Source organism: Oncorhynchus nerka, linkage group LG26 (genome assembly GCF_034236695.1).
Source record: "Oncorhynchus nerka isolate Pitt River linkage group LG26, Oner_Uvic_2.0, whole genome shotgun sequence".
In the NCBI taxonomy this organism is placed as follows: Eukaryota; Metazoa; Chordata; class Actinopteri; order Salmoniformes; family Salmonidae; genus Oncorhynchus; species Oncorhynchus nerka.
Genome location: NC_088421.1, coordinates 55456777 through 55464276, shown reverse-complemented (window position 1 = coordinate 55464276; position 7500 = coordinate 55456777). Strand labels below are relative to the sequence as shown.

Sequence of the window (7500 nt, the reverse complement as noted above, 5' to 3'; positions counted from 1 at the left end):
ACGTCGCCACGGCAACCAGGTAGTTTATATATAACGGATGTTGTTTCTTGGCACTTCCGTACAGCTTGCCGTGCGGTAGCAGAGAGAACAGTCTATGACTGGGGTGGCTGGAGTCTCTGACAATTTTTAGGGCTCTTCCTCTGACACCGCCTGGTATAGAGGTCCTGGGTGGCAGGAAGCTTGGCCCCGGTGATGTGATGTGCTGGGCTGTACGCACTACCCTCTGTAGTGCCTTGCGGTCGGAGGCCAAGCAGTTGTCGTATCAGGTAGTGCTCTCGATGGTGCAGCTGTAGAACCTTTTGAGGATCTGAGGACCAATGCCAAATCTTTTCAGTCTCCTGAGGGGGAAAAGGTTTTGACGTGCCCTCCTCACGACTGTCTTGGTGTGTTTTGGACCATGTTAGTTTGTTGGTGATGTGGACGCCAAGGAACTTGAAGCTCTCAACCTGCTCCACTACAGCCCCGTAGTGTGAGTAGTAGTAGACCACACACAGGGCCTGTAGTAGTAGTAGACCACACACAGGGCCTGTAGTAGTAGTAGTAGTAGACCACACACAGGGCCTGTAGTAAGTAGTAGTAGACCACACACAGGGCCTGTAGTAGTAGTAGTCTGGGTAGATGGGCCTGTAGTAGTGTAGTAGACCACCAGGGCCTGTAGTAGTAGTAGGCCACACACAGGGCCTGAGTAGTAGTAGTAGGCCACACACAGGGCTTGTAGTAGTAGTAGTAGTAGGCCACACACAGGGCCTGTAGTAGTAGTAGTAGGCCACACACAGGGCCTGTAGTAGTAGGCCACACACAGGGCTTGTAGTAGTAGTAGGCCACACACAGGGCCTGTAGTGGGTAGTAGGCCACACACAGGGTCTGTAGTAGTAGTTGCCACACCAGGGTCTGTAGTAGGTGCCACACACACGGCCTGTGTAGTAGTAGTAGTAGGCCACACAGGGCCTGTCTGTAGTAGTGGTTTACACACAGGGCCTGTAGTAGTAGTAGTAGGCCAACACAGGGCCTGTAGTAGTAGTAGGCCACACACAGGGTCTGTAGTAGTAGTATGCCACACACAGGGTCTGTAGTAGTAGTATGCCACACACACGGCCTGTAGTAGTAGTAGTAGTAGGCCACACACAGGGCCTGTAGTAGTAGTAGTAGGCCACACACAGGGCCTGTAGTAGTAGTAGTAGGCCACACACAGGGCCTGTAGTAGTAGTAGTAGGCCACACACAGGGCCTGTAGTAGTAGTAGGCCACACACAGGGCCTGTAGTAGTAGTAGTAGGCCACACACAGGGCCTGTAGTAGTAGGCCACACACAGGGCTTGTAGTAGTAGTAGGCCACACACAGGGCCTGTAGTAGTAGTAGGCCACACACAGGGTCTGTAGTAGTAGTATGCCACACACAGGGTCTGTAGTAGTAGTATGCCACACACAGGGCCTGTAGTAGTAGTAGTAGTAGGCCACACACAGGGCCTGTAGTAGTAGTAGTAGGCCACACACAGGGCCTGTAGTAGTAGTAGTAGGCCACACACAGGGCCTGTAGTAGTAGTAGGCCACACACAGGGCCTGTAGTAGTAGTAGTAGGCCACACACAGGGCCTGTAGTAGTAGTAGGCCACACACAGGGCCTGTAGTAGTAGTAGGCCACACCAGGGCTTGTCTAGTAGTAGTAGTAGGCCACACAGGGCCTGTAGTAGTAGTAGGCCACACACAGGGTCTTGGTAGTAGTTTATGCCACACACAGGGCCTGTAGTAGTAGTAGGCCACACACAGGGCTTGTAGTAGTAGTAGGCCACACACAGGGCCTGTAGTAGTAGTATGCCACACACAGGGCCTGTATTAGTAGTAGTAGTAGGCCACACACAGGGCTTGTAGTAGTAGGCCACACACAGGGCTTGTAGTAGTAGGCCACACACAGGGCTTGTAGTAGTAGGCCACACACAGGGCTTGTAGTAGTAGTAGTAGGCCACACACAGGGCTTGTAGTAGTAGTAGTAGGCCACACACAGGGCTTGTAGTAGTAGGCCACACACAGGGCCTGTAGTAGTAGGCCACACACAGGGCCTGTAGTAGTAGTAGTATGCCACACACAGGGCTTGTAGTAGTAGTAGTATGCCACACACAGGGCTTGTAGTAGTAGTAGTATGCCACACACAGGGCTTGTAGTAGTAGTAGGCCACACACAGGGCTTGTAGTAGTAGTAGTAGTAGGCCACACACAGGGCTTGTAGTAGTAGCAGGCCACACACAGGGCCTGTAGTAGTAGTAGTAGGGCCTGTAGTCAGTGTAGTAGGCCACACACAGGGCCTGTAGTAGTAGTAGTAGGCCACACATGGGCCTGTAGTAGTAGTAGGCCACACACAGGGCCTGTAGTAGTAGTAGGCCACACACAGGGCTTGTAGTAGTAGTAGGCCACACACAGGGCCTGTAGTAGTATGCCACACACAGGGCCTGTAGTAGTAGTAGTAGCCACACACAGGGCCTGTAGTAGTAGTAGTAGGCCACACAGTAGGGCCTGTAGTAGTAGTAGGCCACACACAGGGCTTGTAGTAGTAGGCCACACACAGGGCTTGTAGTAGTAGTAGTAGGCCACACACAGGGCCTGTAGTAGTAGTAGGCCACACACAGGGCCTGTAGTAGTAGGCCAGTTGTAGTAGGCCACACACAGGGCCTGTAGTAGTAGTAGTAGGCCACACACAGGGCTTGTAGTAGTAGTAGGCCACACACAGGTAGTAGTAGTAGGCCACACACAGGGCTTGTAGTAGTAGGCCACACACAGGGCCTGTAGTAGTAGTAGTAGGCCACACACAGGGCCTGTAGTAGTAGTAGTAGGCCACACACAGGGTAGTATGCCTGTTGTAGTAGTAGTAGGCCACACAGGGCTTGTAGTAGTAGTAGGCCACACACAGGGGCTTGTAGTAGTAGTAGTAGGCCACACACAGGGCCTGTAGTAGTAGGCTAGGGGCCACACAGGGCCTGTAGTAGTAGGCACACAGGGCTTGTAGTAGTAGGCCACACAGGGCTTGTAGTAGGCCTGTAGTAGTAGTAGTAGGCCACACACAGGGCCTGTAGTAGTAGTAGGCCACACACAGGGCCTGTAGTAGTAGTAGAAGTAGGCCACACACAGGGCTTGTAGTAAGTAGTAGTAGGCCACACACAGGGCCTGTAGTAGTAGGCCACACACAGGGCCTGTAGTAGTAGTAGGCCACACAGGGCCTGTAGTAGTAGTAGGTCACACACAGGGCCTGTAGTAGTAGTAGTAGGCCACACACAGGGCCTGTAGTAGTAGGCCACACACAGGGCCTGTAGTAGTAGTAGGGCCACACAGGGGCCTGTAGTAGTAGTAGTAGGCCACACACAGGGCTTGTAGTAGTAGTAGGCCACACACAGGGCCTGTAGTAGTAGTAGGCCACACACAGGGCCTGTAGTAGTAGGCCACACAGGGCCTGTAGTAGTAGGCCACACAGGGCCTGTAGTAGTAGTAGGCCACACACAGGGCCTGTAGTAGTAGTAGGCCACACACAGGCCTGTAGTAGTAGGCCACACACAGGGCCTGTAGTAGTAGGCCACACACATGGCCTGTAGTAGTAGTAGTAGGCCACACACAGGGCCTGTAGTAGTAGTAGTAGGCCACACACAGGGCCTGTAGTAGTAGTAGTAGGCCACACACAGGGCCTGTAGTAGTAGGCCACACACAGGGCCTGTATTAGTAGTAGTAGGCCACACATAGGGCCTGTAGTAGTAGTAGGCCACACACAGGGCCTGTAGTAGTAGTAGGCCACACACAGGGCTTGTAGTAGTAGTAGTAGGCCACACACAGGGCTTGTAGTAGTAGTAGTAGGCCACACACAGGGCTTGTAGTAGTAGGCCACACACAGGGCTTGTAGTAGTAGTAGTAGGCCACACACAGGGCTTGTAGAAGTAGTAGGCCACACACAGGGCCTGTAGTAGTAGTAGGCCACACACAGGGCCTGTAGTAGTAGTAGGCCACACACAGGGCCTGTAGTAGTAGTAGGCCACACACAGGGCCTGTAGTAGTAGTAGGCCACACACAGGGCCTGTAGTAGTAGTAGGCCACACACAGGGCCTGTAGTAGTAGTAGGCCACACACAGGGCTTGTAGTAGTAGTAGGCCACACACAGGGCTTGTAGTAGTAGTAGTAGGCCACACACAGGGCTTTTAGTAGTAGTAGTAGGCCACACACAGGGCTTGTAGAAGTAGTAGGCCACACACAGGGCCTGTAGTAGTAGTAGGCCACACACAGGGCCTGTAGTAGTAGTAGGCCACACACAGGGCCTGTAGTAGTAGTAGGGCCACACACAGGGCCTAGTAGTAGTAGGCCACACACAGGGCCTGTAGTAGTAGTAGGCCACACAGGGCCTGTAGTAGTAGTAGGCCACACACAGGGCCTGTAGTAGTAGTAGTAGGCCACACACAGGGCCTGTAGTAGTAGTAGTAGGCCACACACAGGGCTTGCAAACCATTACAGACTACAAGAGGGAAGCCCAGCCGCGAGCTGCCCAGTGACACGAGCCTACCAGACGAGCTAAATCACTTCTATGCTCGATTGGAGGAAAGTAACACTGAAACTTGCATGAGAGCATCAGCTGTTCCAGATGACTGTGTGATCACGCACTCCGCAGCTGACTGGCAATTGTCTTCACTGACATGTTCAACCTCTCCCTGACTTAGTCTGTAATACCAACATCTCTCACCCCTCCTCCCTCCCTCTCTCTCCCCCCTCCTCCCTCACTCTCTCTCCCCTCCCTCCCTCACTCCTCTCCCCCACTCCCTCTCTCTCCCCCTCCTCCCTCCCTCTCTCCCCCCTCTCCAGGAGGTATCTCTTCAGGATGTCAGGAAGGAGATCAGGTTCTGTCAGAAGGTCCAGCTACCCATCATAGGAGTGGTGGAGAACATGAGTGGGTTTGTCTGTCCCAAATGCAAGGTGAGAGTTTTATTTATTTATATATATATGTGTATATATATATGTGTATATATATGTGGACAATGTATAATTTTCTCTCATGAAGACAGACACCTTTCATTTGCATGATGTGTAACCCTCTCTCTCTCTCTCCCCCCATCTCTCTCCCTCTCTCTCCCCTCCCCTCTCTATCTCTCTCCCCTCTCTCCCCCTCTCTCTCTCTCCCTCGTCTCCCCCTCCTCAAGAACTCTCTCCCTCAGATCTTCCCCCTCCCTCTCTCTCTCCTCCTCAGAGAGGATCCCCTGTGAAGATCTGAACTCTCCCTCTCTGCTCTCCCTCTCCCTCTGGACCCCCTCTCTCTCCTCCTCCCTCTAGCTCTCTCCCTTCCCCTCTCTCCTCCTGGACCCCCCCCATCTCGGATAGGTACTCCCTCCTATCCCTAGGTACTGGACCCCAGGATAGGTCTCCCCTCTCCTCTCTCTCCTCGCCTCTGGACCCCCATCTCGGTACCCCTCCTCTCCTCTCTCTCCCCTCGTCTCTCCCCCTCCTCAAGAACACGTTAGTACCTCAGATCTTCCCCCACCACGGGAGGAGCAGAGAGGATGTGAAGAGATGAACCTTACCCTGGGACGAGTCCCACTGGAACCCAGGATAGGTACTGGACCACAGATAGCTGTGTTAGTACCAGTCCTACTGGACCCCAGGATAGGTACTGGACCCCAGGATAGGTACTGGACCCCAGGATAGGACTGGACCCCAGGATAGGTACTGGACTACAGATAGCTGTGTTAGTACCAGTCCTACTGACCCCAGGATAGGTACTGACCCCAGGATAGGTACTGGACCCCAGGATAGGTACTGGACCCCAGGATAGGTACTGACCCAGATAGCAGGATAGTACAGGTACTGGAACCCAGGATAGATACTGGACCCCAGGATAGATACTGACCACAGGATAGATACTGACCCCAGGATAGATACTGGACCTGGACAGGATAGGTACTGGACCCCAGGATAGGTACTGGACCCCAGGATAGGTACTGGACTACAGATAGCTGTGTTAGTACCAGTCCTACTGACCCAGGATGATAGACCCCACTAGATACTGGACCCCAGGATAGGTACTGGACCCCAGGATAGGTACTGGACCCCAGGATAGATACTGGACTACAGATAGGTACTGTGTTAGTACTGTGTTAGTACCAGTCCTACTGGACCCCAGGATAGATACTGGACCCCAGGATAGATACTGGACCACAGGATAGGTACTGGACCCCAGGGTAGATACTGGACCCCAGGATAGATACTGGACTACAGATAGCTGTGTTAGTACCAGTCCTACTGGACCCCAGGATAGGTACTGGACCACAGCTATGCAGTAAGTCAGGTCTATAGATCCACACCACAGCTATGCAGTAAGTCAGGTCTATAGATCCACAGCTATGCAGTAAGTCAGGTCTATAGATCCACAGCTATGCAGTAAGCCAGGTCTATAGACCCACAGCTATGCAGTAAGTCAGGTCTATAGACCCACAGCTATGCAGTAAGTCAGGTCTATAGATCCACAGCCATGCAGTAAGCCAGGTCTATAGACCCACACCACAGCTATGCAGTAAGTCAGGTCTATAGATCCACAGCCATGCAGTAAGCCAGGTCTATAGATCCACAGATATGCAGTAAGTCAGGTCTATAGATCCACAGATATGCAGTAAGTCAGGTCTATAGATCCACAGATATGCAGTAAGTCAGGTCTATAGATCCACAGCTATGCAGTAAGTCAGGTCTATAGATCCACAGCTATACAGGAAGTCAGGTCTATAGATCCACAGCTATGCAGTAAGTCAGGTCTATAGATCCACAGCTATGCAGTAAGTCAGGTCTATAGATCCACAGCTATGCAGTAAGTCAGGGCTATAGATCCACAGCTATGCAGTAAGTCAGGTCTATAGACCCAAACCACAGCTATACAGTAAGTCAGGTCTATAGATCCACAGCTATACAGTAAGTCTGGTCTATAGATCCACAGCTATGCAGTAAGTCAGGTCTATAGACCCAAACTACAGCTATACAGTAAGTCAGGTCTATAGATCCACACCATGCAGTAAGTCAGGTCTATAGATCCACAGCTATGCAGTAAGTCAGGTCTATAGATCCACAGCTATAGACCCACAGCAGTAAGTCAGGTCTATAGATCCACAGCTATGCAGTAAGTCAGGTCTATAGACCCACAGCTATGCAGTAAGTCAGGTCTATAGACCCACAGCTATGCAGTAAGTCAGGTCTATAGATCCACAGCTATGCAGTAAGTCAGGTCTATAGATCCACAGCTATGCAGTAAGTCAGGTCTATAGACTCCAAACCACAGCTATACAGTAAGTCAGGTCTATAGATACCACAGCTATACAGTAAGTCTGGTCTATAGATCCACAGCTATGCAGTAAGTCAGGTCTATAGACCCACACCACAGCTATGCAGTAAGCCAGGTCTATAGATCCACACCATGCAGTAAGTCAGGTCTATAGATCCACAGCTATGCAGTAAGTCAGGTCTATAGACCCACAGCTATGCAGTAAGTCAGGTCTATAGA

The 7500-nt window shown here is 51.7% G+C and overlaps 1 long non-coding RNA gene and 1 pseudogene across 1 annotated transcript in view; both read left to right on the top strand.

Moving 5' to 3' along the window:
- The window catches only part of LOC135564927 (cytosolic Fe-S cluster assembly factor nubp1-like), a 17712-nt pseudogene that overhangs the window by 4334 nt on the left and 5878 nt on the right, over window positions 1-7500 (top strand).
- The window catches only part of LOC135564841 (uncharacterized), a 1329-nt gene continuing 1257 nt past the window's right edge, over window positions 7429-7500 (top strand). The window contains exon 1 of the long non-coding RNA XR_010461288.1: window positions 7429-7500. This exon is cut by the window's right edge and continues 156 nt beyond it. This is a non-coding gene — a long non-coding RNA (uncharacterized LOC135564841).